Source organism: Apteryx mantelli, chromosome 2 (genome assembly GCF_036417845.1).
Source record: "Apteryx mantelli isolate bAptMan1 chromosome 2, bAptMan1.hap1, whole genome shotgun sequence".
In the NCBI taxonomy this organism is placed as follows: Eukaryota; Metazoa; Chordata; class Aves; order Apterygiformes; family Apterygidae; genus Apteryx; species Apteryx mantelli.
In genome coordinates this window covers 88,829,431-88,848,919 of record NC_089979.1, presented here as the reverse complement: position 1 = coordinate 88,848,919, position 19,489 = coordinate 88,829,431, and the positions used below count along the sequence as shown (strand labels likewise).

At 37.4% G+C, this 19,489-nt stretch overlaps 1 long non-coding RNA gene across 2 annotated transcripts in view; it reads left to right on the top strand.

Annotated features, from left to right (window-relative positions):
- The window catches only part of LOC106492824 (uncharacterized), a 40,721-nt gene extending 21,837 nt beyond the window's left edge, over positions 1-18,884 (top strand). Inside the window, exons 3-4 of one of the 2 annotated variants that reach the window (XR_001294055.2) lie at positions 1,647-1,814; positions 18,050-18,884. This is a non-coding gene — a long non-coding RNA (uncharacterized lncRNA). Of the gene's footprint in view, positions 1-1,646; positions 1,815-5,525; positions 5,606-18,049 lie in introns of those variants that run through there. The other variant, XR_010883378.1, reaches the window with a different exon arrangement.
- The last annotated feature ends 605 nt before the right edge of the window (positions 18,885-19,489 follow it).

The following is a 19,489-nucleotide window of genomic DNA, read 5'->3' as shown; positions in this document are numbered from 1 at the left end:
TTGACTTCCTACTCATAGGGATGCACCGCTCTTGAGCCTGGAGGAAGTGATGTTTGAATATTAACCAGCTCTCTTGAACCCCCCTTCCTTCTAGGGCCCTCACCCATGGGATTCCTCCAAGTAGGTCCCTGAAGAGGCCAAAGTTTGCTCTCCTGAAGTCCAGGGTTGCGATCCTACTCAGTGCCCTGCCTCCTCCTCGCAGGATCCTGAACTCCACCATCTCATGGTCACTGCAGCCAAGGCTGCCCCCGACCTTCACATCTTCAACCAGTCCTTCTTTGTTTGTTAGTACGAGGTCCAGCAGCACACCTCTCCTTGTTGGCTCCTCCACCACCTGTGTCAAGAAGTTGTCACCAATGCTCTGCAGGAACCTCTGTGACTGTTTGTGCCTAGCTGTGTTGTCTTTCCAGCAGATATCGGGGTGGTTGAAGTCCCCCATGAGAACCAGGGCCTGGGATCGTGAGGCTACTTCCAGCTGTCTGTAGAAGGCCTCATCGACTTCCTCTTCCTGATCAGGTGGCCTTTAGTAAACACCCACAACAGTGTCACTCATGCTAGCCTGCCCTTTGATCCTTACCCATAAGCTCTTGACTCGCTCTCCATCCACCCCTAGGCACAGCTCAATACATTCCAGTTGCTCTCTCACATAAAGAGCAACTCCACCACCTCGCTTTCCTGGCCTGTCTTTCCGAAAAAGCAGGTAGCCATCCATGACAGCACTCCAGTCATGTGAGCTACCTCACCATGTCTCTGTAATGGCAATGAGATCATGGCCCTGCGACCGCACACATCTCTAGTTCTTCCTGTTTATTCCCCATGCTGCGTGCATTGGTGTACAGGCATTTCAGAGAGGTGATTGAGCATGCAGGTTTCCCAGGAGGGATACAAGAGGATCCTCCGTAGCCACATCCCATGCGTACTTCCCTGGCTGCATTCACCTGCTGGAGGCATCCTGACTTGAGCTGTCTTTTGCCAGCTACCCTGTCACTATAACTCTCCCCTTCCCCTGTCTTTCCTAGTTTAAAGACCTCCTTACCAGGTTGGCCAACCTGTTGGCAAAGACACGCATGCCCCACTTAGTGAGGTGGATCCCATCTCTCCCCAGCAGTTGTTGATCTTCAAACAGGGTCCCATGGTCATAGAAACCAAAACCCTGTTGCCAACACCAGTGGTGCAGCCAGTCGTTAATTTAGAAAGTCCATCTCCTCCTCCTCTCATCCATCCCCCTCACTGGCAGGATTGAGGAGATGACCTGGGCTCCCAGACCCGTGACCACCATCCCCAGAGCTCTGAAATCCTGCTTGATGGTCTCCAGTTTGCCCTTGGTGTCATTAGTGCCCACATGGAAGAGCAGCAGTGGGTAATAGTCCGAAGTGTGGACAAGCCTTGGCAGTCTTTCCATGACCTATATATACATATATACATATATATAGCAGTATAATGTCAGGCTTCCAGGTGCAAATATTTTGACTTGTGTCTTTTGTATCCACATATCCCACGACATGTATCTACATAACATATATATGCTACATAAACATATGGTGCTAATAGCCCAGAGGTGTTATTTCCTGTATAATAGATATTGTTCACTATGGTGTATAGAATGCCTGCCCTACACCCATGGTTGCTTTGTATCTGTATTGCAGTGAACATATCAAACAAGCCTGCGGATGGGCACCACGCCATCCTGCCAGATGGGTCTGGCTGCGGACATCCAGGAGACCATGTATGTGCATCCAGTGTGGGTGAGACCAATAGGATCCTTTGCCAGGAAGATCTGAACATCTGTCGGTACCTACTCCAAGGATAAGTAGGTAGGCTTACATTACATAAGGTCTACAAAATTGCAGAAATTGATTGGGGGGGTTCACAATGTAAAAAGAATCTGTTGAAATAACTACAAATCAAAGACATTTACTGGGAAAAAGTGAGGCAGCATTATGACACCCCATTCTCCTTTGTCTCCCCTCAGGAAGACCAAGCAAAACTGGTCATAACAAGTAAATTTGTCTGAACCAGTCAGCAAAGGTGCAGAAACCTGTTGTGCAGGCTTTCTTCCTGTCCCAGAGGCACATAATATTTTGTAAAACAAAATCCTAACTTTCAAGTACTGTGCAGACCCTGCTTTCCTATATAGTATAAAACTCTGCTGAATAAAGGAACAAGTCTTTTCAGTACAAAGAGTATGAATTTAGCTGGTGAATTTTTAAATATAATTTAAAATATCTTGTGAACAATTAAGTATTTGCATGACTGGAAGTTAAGATACTTCTTTCAAAAATTACCCTCTTACAGCTTTCTTTCTCAGCTCAGGCTTGCGTGTATTAACATAGAGTTGAAGACAAATACAGTACAAGCTGTATTTATTCAAGGCTGTTAAAGGTCCAGGTACTATCAGGATAGTTTTCTTTATTATCATGTATTTCATTCATACCCAGAAAAATCTACATAAAAATAAAGTCTGCTGTATAAAAATAATTAAGCAGTTTTCCTCAACTATTGTCTTGAATTCAAATTTACACAGTGATCAGAGACTTGGCACAGTATGTGGAATGATCAGTGCAATTAGGTTATGGAAGAATATATTTCAATACGACATATATATTTTTAAAAACCATTTAGCTTTTCAGCAAAGCAACCTGAACACTTAGATGGACTTGAAAGTACGAAATGCACATAGAAAGCACAAAGGTAAAGTACAGCCATAAGAGGGTGAATAAGACACATGAGGAAAGGGATAAAAGTCCTTCCTATACACAAGCTTAAGTGGCAGGTAGAGCAAGGGAGCTGGGAAGCATGAAAGAAGTTATGGGTTTTCTTGTAAAGTAAAAAGCCAGATTTCTATCCTCACAGACATTAAAGGAAATTTTGTAACCAGGCGACGAAGAATGGGTGTTTAACTCTGTCCCCCATTGATCATCCAAGATGGATGATGTTTTCAAAGGAGCATCTTCTCTCCATGAGTGCATCAGCAATGAATGTCTTCTGTCTCCTCCTCTTCCCACGATGAGGGTTCATGCTTTCAGGACCCATATATTAAGTCTTAATTATACTTAAAAAAAAAGAAAGAAAGAAAAAGTGAAATTCTAAACTGGCTTTGGCCATCTTGTTGAAAATGACAATTCATTACACTGGCAGCATGGGAAAACAAAGAGCTGTAAGCTAGCTTACTTCCTGCTCCAGACTTTTTAGTAGCTTTTAATGTTTTTTTGTATTATTAAGTTAACCCTTGAGAACAGTGAAAAGAGGAGTGTTTTTGGAACATGGTAAGTATAAAAGTAACTCAGCCCTGATGTGAACATGTGGCGTCAACTAATTTGGCCTGACTTGTGCTTGGCCTGAGGGCGGAAGAAGAGGGCAAAGGTGACTTAAGGAACTTTTTGCTTCCTTATTTGTTGTATCAATGTAGCCACCAACTCAAGCTGCCCACTGCCTCACGGGCTCTTCTGGCATCTGAGGACAGCCACGAAATTTATATATTGCAGTCTTACATTTTTTTATTCATATTATATCATTGCCTCCTGCATTGTGAAGCATGAAGCTGCTACATGAGTCCTACATGACCAATTACATCTGTGTAGAGGAAATTTTCTGAGGGAGAGAGTGGATCTTTATGGATGCACTCTGCAGCTTCACCAGGGCATTGCAGAAGGAGAGGAGTTTTGCAGTAACAAGTGCACATGTGAATATATGTCACCTCTTTTTAAGTACACCTTTTAAGCCATAAAATGTACTTCATAACTTTTTGATAAATGAAAAACATAGTCATCTTAGTTCTCAAAGTTTCTGAAAACCTCTAAGTTCAGGAACATACTGTATTATTATCCAGATTATATCAATACATTAATATCCTGCCTTCTACCATCTCAAATATTTTATGTTTGGTCTTTGGAGCAATTTTATTATAAACTTGATTCATCAAATAAAAAGTGATTCTCCTCACGTACTCTTTTAAAACTCCTAGTGTTCTTTTTTTTAAAGAAGGAAAAGCATAATCTAAAAGGCAATGCATTTTAAAATATATTACAGTTTTACAAATAGTGCCTTATTTTTAATTACAGAACCTGTTTTTTAGATATGTAAAAATGATTTGAAATATTAATGTTTTACTACACATTATCACTGAAATTATAAATTAGTGGTTACTTTGGAAGAGGCAAAAGCAGAGAAATTTCCAATCAAATTAAATCACATAGGCTAAATGATTGTACCCTTTAGAAATTCAGATAAATTGTTTTTCTCTTGTACATGGACATGTTCTACAGATTACAAAAAAAGACATATTAGTAACAAGGTAGTGATGTGATTCTTTGATGTTTGATTTAACCCTGCATAATGATTTCCTGTAATACTTTGCATTATTCAGTAGATTATTCTTTAAGAGACTGTTATTTAAAATGGAAAAAAGCAGATATTTAAAATTTCACAGTGAATTTAATACATTATTTACAGCAAGAACCTCATTAGTAATGGGCACTTTTCAGACTTTCACATGTATCAGGATACTCTGAGTTAAAGGATGGGCAAGCTGGCAAGCTGTGAAATAAAAGGTTACAAAAGTTTCTGTTAGTAAAATAATTCTTTGAAAGTTGAGTTGTCTATAATATTGTCTTTCCTTAAAAAAAAAAAAAAGTACAACTCCTTCATGCTGTTGCCCAGAATTTTTGTTTTAATGCATGTGTATATCTGTAGCTGAATAAGATCTTTTTCTTGGGTATGTATTTTGAACAGGCTGCACATCACACAAGTAATATTCTCTCATAGGAATGAGAGAATACTTCCAGTGGAAGCCTCAAAATTTTACCAGTATTAGACCTTGGTCCTGCACTAGTAATTTCCCTCTTTCCAATCCCAGCAGTATGCTCAGGGGATGGTGGAGCTCTGCAAATCAGATTAAAACAACTCCTAGGATTTTTGGTTTCTTTGGACAACAAGTTAGACTCCATTTCCTGAACTGATTCTAAAAGCTAAATTTTGAAGAAAATCTTTCTCATGTTTGCATAGCTGGAATTTTTTCCTCTTTTTCCTTGTGCTGTCTACAAACAAAGTACAAAATGCTACAGAAGAAGAGAAAAATGTGTGGAAAGTGAGTGCTATCCATGCATGGTATTCTCAATGAAAATGTTAAAAAGCGTAACAGTATAAAATCAGTTTATGAAAATAGGAAGGGTAAGCGTGCATTTCGCAAAGTTTAACAGAGCTTCAAAAATGCTAATCTATTTTCTGGCCGAAGATTGGATCTTCTTTTTGTTCAAAGTATTTGTGAAAACAGACCTTCACTTTTTTTCTCAGCAGTAAGGAGATATGTTTTTGCAGAAGACATTCTGCTGCAGAAAAGAAACAGAGGAAGCTGGAGTTAGAATAGAAGTGAACATTATAACTAAGAAGAGACTATGTAAAAACACAAACATATTTATTTTCATGTTTTTATTTTGAAAATATTCCATATGTTCATATTCATAAAAGGCAAAAAAACTTACTGAACTTGTTAATAATTATCCTGCTACTTGTTTTATCCTATGCAGTTGCCGTTTCCCTGACAAGATACTGCATGTCAATTAAGAATGATAGTCATTTCTGGTGGAGTGGAATAATTTGTAACAGGAGCAAAATTTTAAATACCATGCTCAGAGTAAAAAACTCATAAGGTACCAGATGTTCATCAGTAGATTCCCTGTGTAGTAAAACAGGATTTCATTATAAAATCAGGAAGTATGTAAATAATCCCAAAATGGTGAAAAATTTAATAAAGATTGCTCATCAACAGACTGATAGGAGTGAGAGTAATGTTATGCAAATTAAGCTCACAGTTCTTCTACATCAAAGGAACTATCAAAGCCAAATCAGAGAGGAAGGAACCATCACCATCTGCAATTCAAATTGTCACTTGTGGTCCAGTCATTAAACTTAGGAAACATTGGAGCATCCTACTATTAATTCTTAATAAAAAGTGAAGCAGTACCACTCACCCTGCTACATAATTTGACTCACATGCCAGAAGATAATGAGAGCTGGAGACGCTCAAGGCTTCCTGAGACTGGGCTCTAACTTAAAATGGTGAGACTAACTCATTTTGGGAGTGTAGAGGAGTATGGACACATGGCTGTGCAGTTCACCCTTCTTTCTCCTTTTCCTCTGCCAGGTATGAACAAGTAATGCTTATGGTTTCTTTCAAGTGCACATCTAATCTTGGCAGCACCTGCCCAGGCACGTCCTCTGTCATGTGCTCCAGCTGCCTGGGAATGCTGCCACATGGCAGCGCCCTCCTGCAAGCCCTGAACTTGTAGAAGGCAAGGGGTTAGGCCACATCATGATCCTGACCTGCCCGAGCACTGAACACTATGGGAGAGCAAGTGGGAAACGTAAAGCATCCTACGCCTAGTAAAAGGCCTGAAGTAGATCATTTGCAGAAAGATGGTTTCTCTAGCAGGGAAACCCAGCAGCTGGTCAGATTCCTACTATCAAACCAATTGACTGTAGGGCTTGACATTGACTTTCCATTTTTGCCTCGCTGTATTTTATTTCCTGATGTGCATTGCTGTGAATCACAAGGTCTGTAAAAAGGAGACAGGTATTTGTTTTGGCACTGTCCTCACCATGCAATGCAGGTTGGCTTGGTAGCTGCTGAGAGAGAGCACTCCTGCAGCACGAGGGGAATGTGAACTTGTTTGCCATAATGTTTCCATTTGGTGTTGCAAGGGACTGAGCACCTGCTGCTCCCTGTTGTCATCAGCTGCTTCATGACATTACACCAACATAAAACTAATGTTAGGAAGTCCTTATTCTTTATTCTTAAACTGGCAGTGCGTTTCTTCTGGCCACAAGAGAAAGTATTGATTTATGTGTTATAAGGCAAGGTCTCAATGGTGCCAATAAAAAATAGCTAAAAGTGCAAGATCCATCTCTGGGATCTTTTATTAGCAGGTATAAATTGGCTTTGCCTGCCTGGCACTTTTACATGTCCATTTGATCTATGCCTTATCAGATGTCATCTAGCTCTATTATAATTCAGATATCATTAGTTAAAAAGTCACCAAGGAGTAGATTCTAACATCTGATAACAGTGATGCAAAACCTGTTCAAATATGAATGGTAACTGCTGAGCAAGATCACCTCTTATGTGGTTCTCCTGTGACCTAAAGAAGGGGCAGCAAAGGGAGGAAATCTTTTCAGTCCAATCATATACATTGTTGCTTCAGGACAGATTATTTTTAGACCTCTTTAGACATCTTTTCTGGGCCTGCTCTCAAATATGACAGCTCACTGGAAAAAGGCAAAGGCATCCATGAAGCCCCTCTAATGGTTCCTGACCTGTTGTCTCCTCAACTCCTTGACCACACACAACTCAGCCATGCTCAGTTTCGGTTCTCTACCAAAGAAAAGAGTGCTTGCAGATTTGTGGTTCTCAAACTGCAGTGAGCAGATCACAAGACATCAGAAGGCAGTCTGAAAAAAAAGCAACAACCCCCCTACAAATCTAAGCAGACTATACATACATTCTCTGGCAAGCAGGCAAGAAAATGGGACAAAAAAGAAGTACAAAACTGGCATCTGAGGTTCAAGCTAATGTAATTTGGTTGTAAGTGAAGATCAGTAATGTATCTTCATAGGCTCATCCATGGATTTTTTTAAAAAGGGAAAAATAGTCCTTCACTTTAAAAAGATTGAAAAGTCATGGACTCGAGGACAAAGATACATGATTAACACAGACATATTTTTGGCTGGAAAGTGTGCATCCAACTTGGAAGGCTTCTTGCATCACAGGTTTTAGGCAGAGGTAACTTTGTCCAGTGGCATATGCACAGTTGATAGAAAACAGCCTGTCCCCAATTATTCAAACAATAACACAGAAAAATAAACAGCACAGCTGATAGTGGAACAGATTTAGAAGAGCATTAAAATTAGTTATGGACTTAGAAAGCATGTAAATGTATGCTATCTAGGTTTGTGTATGGCTAAAGCTTGATTTTTCAAAGCTTCATTTTAACATCTTGTTGGGGTCTTACTGTTTCTCATAACAAATCTAGAGGCTTTTTCTTTGCAACAGAAGAATACACCTACAGTGGTCTACAGAGATATTTATTTATTTAAAATTCATGAAAACAGATACAGTCATATACCAGAAGAAGGTAAGAATTTCACTTTTTGGTTCTCACGTATATCTAACTCGCTGAAGCCAGCTGATTTAAATAAACATATTACATAGACATGTCCTGTCTACATTGGAATTTTTGACTGTTTCTATAGGAACAGCTATATCACTGTACATTTTATAGTGATATTGTTAAATCAACATGTAGCCATTAAAACGGTATCAATCTTTGCATGGCTATGATTGTCTTAGAATAAAAGAAGCCTTTTTGCTTTAATTAAAACTCCTTTCAAAGCAATATAGGATAAAATGAAGAAAATATTCCAGTATTACAAAAGGAATCATACTGATATAAAAAAGCAGTTTAAATTGACATGTTAATGCATGCAGTATTATTTTCCATGTGAAAAAAATTCTTAGATAAATTCCTTAGAAGGAGAAAAGAAACAAGTCACACCATAAAGAACAATCGGAAAAAGGTAAGCAGAGAAAGAGGCAAGAAAAGATAATAGGAGTCACGGTTCAACTTTCTTTGTGTGGGAATTTGATATGAAGAAAGAAAGGCACTATGGTAGAACAAATGTTATCTATTCAACTTATTTTCATTTGAAAGAGGGCAACTAGTTAAATGTAAATATTCATAAATTACTTAGATTAGTGGAAGTGCAGGGAGGTTTAAACATTTTAAAGATGCATTTCAAACCATAAAATTATAGGCCTGAAAAGTACCTTAAGAGGTCATCTAATTTAGAACACTACCCCGAGGCAGGAAGAACTAAACTTATTTCACTTCTCATACTTATTTGTCTAACCCTTTCCTAAACTTCTTATGTTTATGGAATTGTTTTATGCTTCTAATCATATTAATGCTCTCTTTTTTATTTGGTATTTCTAAACTTTTTTATTTTGTCAGTATTATCACATCAGAACTAAAAAATATCAACTTATGAAACTATAGAAACCTTTATCCTCCCACCAAGCTTAATGTAATAAATCCCTATTTTTGTGCACTATAAGATAAGGATACTATTAAGGTGCAATAAATGTATTTATGTTACGTGATCTTTTTAGACAGATTGACCACAACTCAGTTTAGACTAAAGTAAGATTACATCACCAACTTATATAATACTGGTACTGGAACTTATATGACAATTACATAAATACACAGCAAACCCTCAGCTTGAGATGAACTGTGAAATATGTTCAGTTTTTAGTATGCCATCTGAAAAAAAAAGATAATGGAACAACAGAGCCTAGAGAAGATGAACAAAATATTTTAAGCATTAAAAACAAACAAGAGAATACATGTAAATGATTAAGACGATTTAATACACAAAGAAGCATAATTCAGTAAGCAGAATGGAGAGATTTAGAGGGATTCAGTCCTCTACTGTTTTTTCTAATGCAAAAGGGAAAAGAAGCATCTATTTAGCTAAAAATCCATATACTCAAAACTGATCAAAAGAAACAATTTATGAACCTCATAACATTTTAAAACAGGATTTTTGTAGCCATGGTGTTCTAAGGATTCAAGTGAAACAAAATGTCTAGTGAGACAGAAGTCTTTTTTAAACCAGCTAGTGTTGCTGGGAAAGAGAAAAGGAAGGCATACAGAACTACTTCATCTGATTTGATGAACATGTGTGTCTAAAATCTTGTCTGGCTTTTCCAGTTATACCAGCTCATCTAACAGAAGATACCACCTTTCCCTATTTAGTTTTCCAATTAACTTCCTAACTATCACCTACAGGTACAATGGTCACAATGCATATATATGCTAGTAATCCTTGTGTTTTAGGATTTATGACAGCAGTACAAGGCCAGAAAGAAACTTTCAATATTGGAAAAAAATATTCATTTCTTTTTCTGCAATATTTGGTATTTGTTACTCTCTGAAACAGGATAGTATCTTCAGTCTTTATGGCACATGAATTGTGTTTAGTGGGTAGAGAAGAAATCTTCCATTGTAGTCATACCACTTACAATTTTATATGAAAGTCAGCCTGCCATTTGTAACTGTTAATTTTAGGGAAAGTATGAATATCAGTTAGTTTTATGCTTATCCTAGCACAGCAAACTTTTCTTTCTCCCTGCCTCCTTCCCCACTCAGTTTTTCAACTCATTCACTAAGTTTGTTATGAAAAGATTGCTGACAGCCTTCTGAAACAGTTCTGCATCTCCACTTCTGGTCTCCAGCTTCAGTTGCCACCATATTACCTCCACTGGTAATACTTTTGGGGGTTGTTTTGTTTTGGTTTGTTTGTTCATGGTGTTTTAACCAACTTTGTTCAGAAAACCTCAATATTAATACAAGAGAAATGTTACTATTTGGAATGTTTTTGATATTCAGTTTTTCACTGAATAGTTCATTACCTAGTTTAAAATAACCTAAAAATCTTAGATATGCAGCAAAATTAATAATCTTAGATACTTGAAAATATTAATAGGATATAACTATTTTCAGAATATCATTTAGAAATAAAAATATGGCTGATGAATCAATAGGAAACAAAATGTTTCTAAATATATAACAAGGAATGAATGTGCTTCATGAATGAATGATGAAGGAGTTAATTTATTTCATTATGCATGAAAAAGGTGGAAACTAGATTTTAATCCTGCCAAAGTAATCACAATTGGAGAGAACTGATGGCTTAAATCTGGCATAAAAGAACTGGCATAAAAGGAGCAAAGACTTGATTACTCTCACTTCAGTTAAAAAATAAGGAACACATTTCTGTAAAACACCTGATATACAAAGGTTTGTTTTTATTAACAGGCATACAAAATTATTTTAAATCCTTCACTATTGTGCTTGTTACTGTGTGAAGGATTTAGGGAAAACTTTAAGCCCATTAGATGTCTTGAAAAGTTAGTATAAGTATTTTCATCTTCGAATGCTATATATAACAGATTTAAATCAGAAAGTCTGTGTTAAATACTAATTACATTTGTCAAATACAGCAAAAGATATAACAGTGAAGAATGAAACCCACAGTGATGCATATAATTTAAGAGCTTGTGAGTATTTTTATAATTGATGTTAGTACGTAGTGAAATGACTGGAAATACAAATCTTTTTCACCTCAGAAAGATAAAGCCACATGCTTAGGTCCTTGCATGCTGTGAAATATGACAAAAGGTAAGGCAATAGATTACAAAAAAAAAGGAATTAATGAATAAGGTAACTAAAGTACTTTGTACTGTGATTTTATCATGTGAGTTAATCTAGGCTCTAGTTAATCACTGAGTGGTACTTACTGGTGAAAATAGCATTGCAGTGGATCTTTTCCTACAAGTCTTGCAATTCTAGCTTATTATAGCCTAACATTATCTTTATTTGTAAGAAAGAAAATATATTTCGTGGTATGCTAGCTTTGTCAGACCTATGCAAGGCTTTTAATATTTATGCCTACTAAAAAGAACAATCAGTTAAATCAGAAATTATTACTTTTAGGTGAACTAAAACTGCAAGAAAGCTAGTATCACCCCCAGATTGCTGACTGGATTAGCTTCTCTCCTGTTGCATAGCAATACAGCAAAATTTTCCAATATAAGAAAAACAGAAAAAAAATTGATGAGAAGAGGAAAAGGATTCTTAATAAGGAATTGAAGATCATCTTTTAAAATATGTAAAAGGTATAAGTCTAACTTAGAACTTGATTTAGCTCTGCAGTTTGACTGAAAAGGTGTAGTAACAGGTGATGTAAACTGAGAATTTTGTAAATGTTAAGAATGATATGAATGCAAATGTTAAAAAGGTGTAGGGTAAACAAGAGTTAATCCAATGACCAAACAGTTGTTACTTCCTTGAGGTAACTGAAGGTGGATGCAATTATATATAGGACTCAGATAATAAATCCTCTGAGCAGCATAGAAAGTAATATTGCAGTTAGCATAACTAACCAAGTCAACATTTTCCAGAGAAGCTCTTCTACTAAACTCTGTTTTTTCAAGAAGAACAGCTCCTTCCTTCTCCATTTCTATTTTGTTCAATCTATTGTTATAGGCTTTCTAGACTATGTAAAATTTTTTTTACATCATGTTGTTGTTAGACATGGCTTTGATTATTACACAAGCTTAGAAGTTAGTGTAGTCAACAGCAGAAAAAGACAATAATTCAAAATGAACAAATTCTACACAAGAAACAAGACTGTAATGCAAGTATAGTTACAAAATGCAATACTTATTGCAGCAAGTGTTGTTTTCTGACAAAAAGTAGGGGCTGGTAGCAATAGGAGTGAGCAGTGGTATTGATTCATGGCTGAACCCAACAATCGAAGCCTACGTAAAATGGTGCTTTACATGAGCATATGGAGCTTGAAGCAACATGCTAGCTGAAATACCCAAGCATAGAAAAGTTGCTTTTTTAAAGAAATGGTTGTTTGTCATGCAATCTCTGAAGTGCATTGAAGGAACTAAAGTTTGGTATTTGGCTAGAGGACACAATTTGGTCCTAATCTTCACTGCATGATACAATAACAAGTCTTCACATGAGCTGCTGTAGTTCCCATGGAAGGCCCAGCTTTTGTTGTGTAAATGTCTACACCTACTGGACAAGTGTCTAAGTCTAGGGGAAACCTGGGCCAATATAGCTGATAGGTCTCATGCAGGAAATACTTCTGCTAGATATAAGTAGTTAACAGGAAAGTTTCTTCACTAGAAAGCCTTGGAGCTGAACCCCTTCTACATGTCTGTCTTTAGAAACAGCAGCTGAGACCCTGGAGGGAATGTGGAACACCAAGAGACAGTGCTGTGGGCTCTGAATGGTCTGCCAATTGCTAAATGTCTTGTGAAGCAACTGTCTCTAACTGGAGTTAATATGTCAATAGCTGTATGTGCTGGATACCTTTCAGGATGAATATCAAAAATTTACCTTTGTTGTGCCCAAAGGTTCCACTCCAAGTAGCCTATTCAATTAAGAACAGAAAACTGGGACTGCCTGTGAAATTAACTGCTAAATAGAAAAGAGAAGAAAGCATGCGTTTGAGAAGCAAAATGTTGGCAAACAGTTACATTTTGCTCAATTAGCTTACTGTGATACAGGGGAGAAAAAGGGATATACCAAGAAGGATGAAGGAAAATAAAAGAGGATTTGTCTTCTAACTGAAAAAATGGAGGGAACAAAGAAGCCTAAAAACAATTTGTTTACTGTCCTCTATCCACACGACTGCTGCAGCTGCTGTGTCTTTGCTGCTGAAAGCCAAGTGGCTTTGCAGGCATGGCAAGGAATTCGACTTTCTAATTATGAATAAAGGAAACACCAGGAAACTTTGTTCTACGTTGGTCAGTTCTTTCCCATTGTAGCAGCTCCTGGTAGAAGGCAAGGTTCAAAATTCATGGCTGTGCATCCTCACAGAATTCATTAAGACTGAACAATGTCAGAAATAATGTCTGTAGCTACTGTCTAATCAATAGCACAATCAGCTAGGATGACAATGTTGGCCAGCTGGTACTAAGGGATGATAATTTCTCACCTAGAAGTTGACTTCTCTAAACAAAACCATTAACTTATAAACTGAACACATCACATACTATGTATAGAGACCATAGGCAAGAGTGAAGTATCTGCAGAAAATGTAGAATACACTATAATGACCAATCTGACGACAAAGCCAGTCACTGCTTGGGTAACTGATTTGATAAAACCAAGGGAAGGGATAAATCATAAGATTGCAAAATGTGACTTTACCAAAGGGTTGAGGGGAGAGGAGAAACCATGCCATGTGTCTCAAGAAGTCTCCCTGGGAATTTGGAAAGTCTTTTTCTGAGCAAATACATTTTCTCCAAATGAAACAGATCTGAGAGATCTGGCTGAGTATTCATGCAACCTAGCTAACTACGTCTGATCAACTGCATCAGACCAGTCTTTATTGATACCCTGACTGAAAACACTGTATGTCTTGAAAATGGCTCTTTATTGGACTCTCACACAAATGGACCTGGAGTACCTCAAGGTCCAATTGTAAATATCACCTGGCTGACAAACCTGACAAACCTGTACTCCCATTGGCCTGTCAAAGCAGTTAAGTCAACAGGCATGGAGTGCATTCTTGGGGAAACCATCAACCTTTGAAGACTCAAGTCATAAAAACAACATACTTATTAGCTATATAGGTTGCTATCAAAACTAGCAAAAAACTAGAAAGTGCAAAAGTACCGTAAATATTTCAAAAAATTGTCAGTTTTTAAATGACTCAAACTGCAATTCAGTTCTGGGTATAGAATAGGAACTATGCATTTTTGGTGTGTTTGTTGCATAAGCATTAATCAAACTAGCTCAATTCCTGTTACAAGATACTGATTGACAGAAATGGTATAGACATAGGCATCCAAAATGCTCTCCAATCTGGGCAACTCTAAATCAGCTGGCTGATGAATGTATGTGAAATACAAGAAAACAAGCACCAGAAGTGATTTGAAAGTCCTTTTCTGGGAGATAATTCTTGAAGCAGGATGCCTATTGTGTTAAGCTTCACTTCTGATTGACTTTTCATTTTGTCTGAGTTCATAAATTAAAATTCTATCATCTTCTGCATAGCTCTTGTGTGCTACTCTATGGCTGTTATCACACACTACTTTGATTATAGGCAACGCCAGTACAATTAACAGACTATTACTGTTACAGCAGAAGGATAATTGTCAGCTGGACTTAATACTGCCTTGATACCAAGTGAACAGTTTTCCCATAGATGTGCTATAGGGTGTGTCAAAATGCTTGGTATAAATAAGTGACATAGTGTAAGGCTGTTTTGCTGATCTCTTGGCTAACATTAGCGTGATAGTTTAGCTTAATTGGTGACCTATTTTTTTGAGCTTCCATCACCATGACACAAAGCAGTGGTGTATAGTTAAAGATAAATACACTTTTTCTGTGGACCTACTAGTGCTTTTAGGCATGTAGAGCAGAGGTTGTTCTGACACAAGTTGTCTGTACAACATCATGATCAAATAAGATACCACTGATGCTTTGAATGCATAAAATGTCATGATGTTGCAATATTGTTCAGTAGCAATGACACACACATATTGTTCATAGTGTTCGTAACATAAACTTGATGGGGCCCATCTTGTTGTATCCATCTTTTACTCTACTGATTATAAAATCTCCTGAACAGGAGTAAGCAATGGAAGATCTATGGAGGATGTCAGGCTTGATGTAGAAGCTTTCCTTTAGGGCTTTGTATACTTTGTACATAGAGGCTTTCAACAGTATGGTACATTCAGAAGAATGAAAATGACATGACACAATCCACTAAGTAGGTTGCACAGTTCAGTTACTTAGTTTAAAAAACCAGCACTAGGAAGGTGAGATTTTGGAAGTCTGAGAAGAAAATATGCTCCTGATGCTTTCTGAAATTTAAGCAACAAGCATGTTACATTCTTAGCTTTAAAGTCAGCCATGCTAACTCTTGGTTGTTTCAGTTGGTTCAGATCAATGGAGCTCAGTTTTGTAACTCAAACTAATGAAGATCAAAACAGGATATTTTTTCTTGTAAGGATTAACATGTGAGAGACTAGAAGGCAAAATTCAACAAGAGGAGGACAATGCTGAATTTGTCTTTGAGGTTTTTCTCTAAAATGCTCTTAAAGCTAAAGAAAGACTCAAAAGACATATTTAAGATGAACACAAGCAGTGTGACCATTCTCTTTTACCAGAAGAAGAAAAGGTCTTTAATTACCTGGCAGCATGCCCTAATCAAAAGTCTTCGAAACTTCAGGGATGAAAACAGTGGGCAACAAATATTAAATGGTCAAGAGTATGGAATTTGACCTATTGATCTATTTGTGAAGAGAGGAGCATGCTGCAGAATGTCTAAGGGAAAATTGCTTTACAAGCAGAACAAGAGGTCATGCCACCCTGAGAATAACTGATTAAAAAGACAGAGTAAATCAGCCTTTTTTAAAGGGGAGTCTTTAGCCTGCATTATCCTACTGTTAGGATTTCTGGACATGATCCATCTAGGCTGTGATCTCATAATGAATATGCACGTTGTTTTTAAACAGGCACAGTAAGTTCAATTATTTTGGAAAGTCTCAGAAGCACTGAATGCATTTCTGTCTAGGAAATCTTGGGCAAATAGGAATATACCCTTTGACAGTTCAATGTGGCCTAAATGTTAATGCTAGTGGTGAGAAACCTGAAGTATGTGTGAGTGTGTGTGTGTGTGTGTGTGTCCATTTATGTGTATGCATACTTCCTTACAGAGAGAACAAGCATTACTAAAAATTTGGATAGAGAAGGCAATGGAATAACTTGTCTGAGATGCAGCTGAGGTTCAGATGCTAATAATTGTACAATAAACATAGAATTATGAGTGCCTAGCTTGAAAAAAAATAAAAATAAACACTTTATTAGGCTGAGGTTAGTCAACAGATGGCTTATAGACCAACAGTAGTCTATAAAACATCAGACATTTGATGTAATTTCTACACATAATAGAAATTATACTTGACATTGGCAAGCCAGTACATGCCATGCAGCAGAAGTGGGAGCTGGATTTTTATAGAGCTAGCACATCACTGAAATGGTGAGAATTAGAAAAACTGTGGTTCAGTTATAAATAAAATCAGGAGGGTTAACATTTTCAGTAAATGACATGCAAAAACACACAAGATGGTCTGCAGGTTATTAAAAAACTGCATGGTTCTTTGCTTAAGACTTGACAAACATGAGCATATGAGCAGGAAAGCTTTAGTGTAGTGACCATCAAACACTGACCATATGTAGTTTTTGACTTAATTGTACTAAACCTCTCCTTGCAGGTGCTTAACAGGAGTATCTGTGAAATGTATGTGTTGGCGGGTGGCAGCAGTACTGTTTTAAGCTTGTAAGGGCATGTCAGAATGTGAAGGGTCTCACAGTGGAAGTATGTGGAAAATATTTTCAAGGACACTGGCAATATTTTCCATATGTGATAGGTAGTTCAGACCATCTGCTATCAGATACTAAAAATTTAACTGCTACTTAAACAGTAGAAACACTAATGAAGAGGCAAAGGCGGAAGTTTCAAAAGCTGATGGAACTCACCACATAATGAGATGAGAACTTTATTTGATAGCATAGGGAAATGGAGCATGCAGACATAGTACTATGGAAGACAACTGCAGTGCATTTTCAAAAAGACATGGATGCTTCTGCAGAAAAGGAGGAGATAATAATGATAACTTGGAAAATGCCTCAGTGTTAGGCTACAGATAACAGAGAGATATCTTGTACTTGGAGAAGTGAGACTAATTTGAAATTGAGAAATGTTGCTATAACACCAGCACTATTTAGATTAGAATTTCGATAGCAACTTGGAGGCGGTACACATCAATAACTTGCCTTGCTTTTCTTAACTGCTCCAAACTTAAAAGAAGCCTTGTCATCTAAAAGCACAGTACCAGCTATCATGGCAATCTCTACTGGCTTCTAGAAGTGCTTCTGCCCTGTTTTATAGATTCATTTGAAATCCCTTGAAAGCCTGCTGCAGAAAAAAAACATTTGTAAGAAGCGGTTCTTGTAGGCTCGGTAGGTTGAAGGGAAGTCCACACACCTTTTTCATTAAAGAGCTGTCCACGTGGAAGTCTTGTCCTCACTCTATCTTTCATGTTCTGTTTTGGTTTGTGAAATAAAACAGTTAAACATGGGAACAAATATGAGAAATGAACTCTATAGTAAAAACACAGTTTTCTTCACAACTGCAGGGTTTTTTTTGTTCAGAGCAGGGAGACAACTCAGATTGACCACCAAGGTCGGTATCACCCCCTGCCTGATAGCTTGTCCAAACTAATGAGTTTCTAGGTTATTTCTTCTGAAAACTTGTAAATGTCAGTGATTTTAAATGAAGTTGTTGCCCTGTTTTTTTTAATATCTTACAGAAATGGGGCAATTTTTTTTTCATTATTAAGTGGACTGCAAATGGTGCAGGAAAAGAACTTGAGCAGTATCCAACTTGCATGTTGCTTTAGGGATGAAAGATGATGTGACATGTAACACTTTCCAACCTGGATACGGAAAGCCAGGCACTGGGCAAGCTTCTTCCCTCACAAGAGACCTCTTCGCCAGGAACGAGGATGTCTGTGCATGGATATACTGATGTTAGAGTGACCATTCAAGCTGACCAAGACAAAATACAAGAAAAAATAAAGGACATTCAAAGGAAAAAACACTTAACTTAAGGCATTAATTTTTCTCAGGTTTAAATCGCATTGAACAATCTGCTTTTGCAAAGTTAAGTGTTTATATATCTACTGAGTAGCTACATAAATTTAGCATGATTTCAACATCTTTGGTTTTTAAAACTCCTGTGCAATTTAAAGAAACTTGTAATTTGAAGCTCAGCCTTCACAGTACTGATGTCTAGCAGGTCTCAGCACCCTTAAAATATCTTTTGTATGAGAAAGAATATTCTTTCCTTTCCTGAATTTATCATTGCAATTGGTGCAAAACCATTTGCAGGTTGACAAAAATTCAAACAAGCAAAGTCAGAGTTGAGGATGGAGAGTATGGCTGTTGCCTAATGCCAGGCTTCTAAAGTAGGCAAGCTTACACAACTTTTCAATTGAACCTTTTTTCAGTTTTTAATATGCAGTGCTCTGCATACAGACAATCTGTACCTTGTTTTCTTTGTTGAGTTTCAAGCCTAAAATGATCAAGAAGAACTGGACTGAGAAACTTGATTCCCTAAAATTTAAATGTTAAATCTGGTATCTGAGATCTAAGGTGGATACCCGTGAAGGAAATCCTTGCTTTGTTACGATGCCTGAAGTAACTTGGTCATAACGTTATTTTCCTGCCTTTATCTATTTCCTGTAACCTATCCTTCAATAAATGTTGGATCATCAACCTTAGAGTGCACACAACTGTCTTGCTATAATCCTTTTGAATACTGCAAAGGATATGAGCAATATTTGGTTGCTAAAAGTCTTTCTGTAAGGATCATCTTTGCAGCAGGTAAATAACTTGCAACTGATTAGTCTCAACCAAAGCACAGAACTAAATCCTATGATGTGGAAATCACTTCAGATTCTTTCATTTTCACAGGGCTGAGAGGCTCTTCTAGTGCGGGACATGTCTTATGGCATCCCTATGTTCAAGAGCGACAAAACCAGTATCTTCTGCAGATGGAGGGAACATGAGAAGGGACAAAATTTCAGTCATATAACCTTCAAAATTGTTCAAATGAACCTTGGCTTTTTAGCACCCACTGCCAAACTGTACTGTATGCAGGATGAGCAGCTCGGTGGAAACAAATGGTCACTATCTTATTTTCAATAGCTAATGGACAGAACAGTCTCCCAAAGCTAACACTGGCATAATTAGCTTCAAATGACAATTAGTAAACTTCAAACCATTGATCTTGCTCCTGTTTCTACAGTCATTACTACTTAATTTCCACTGCTGTACAG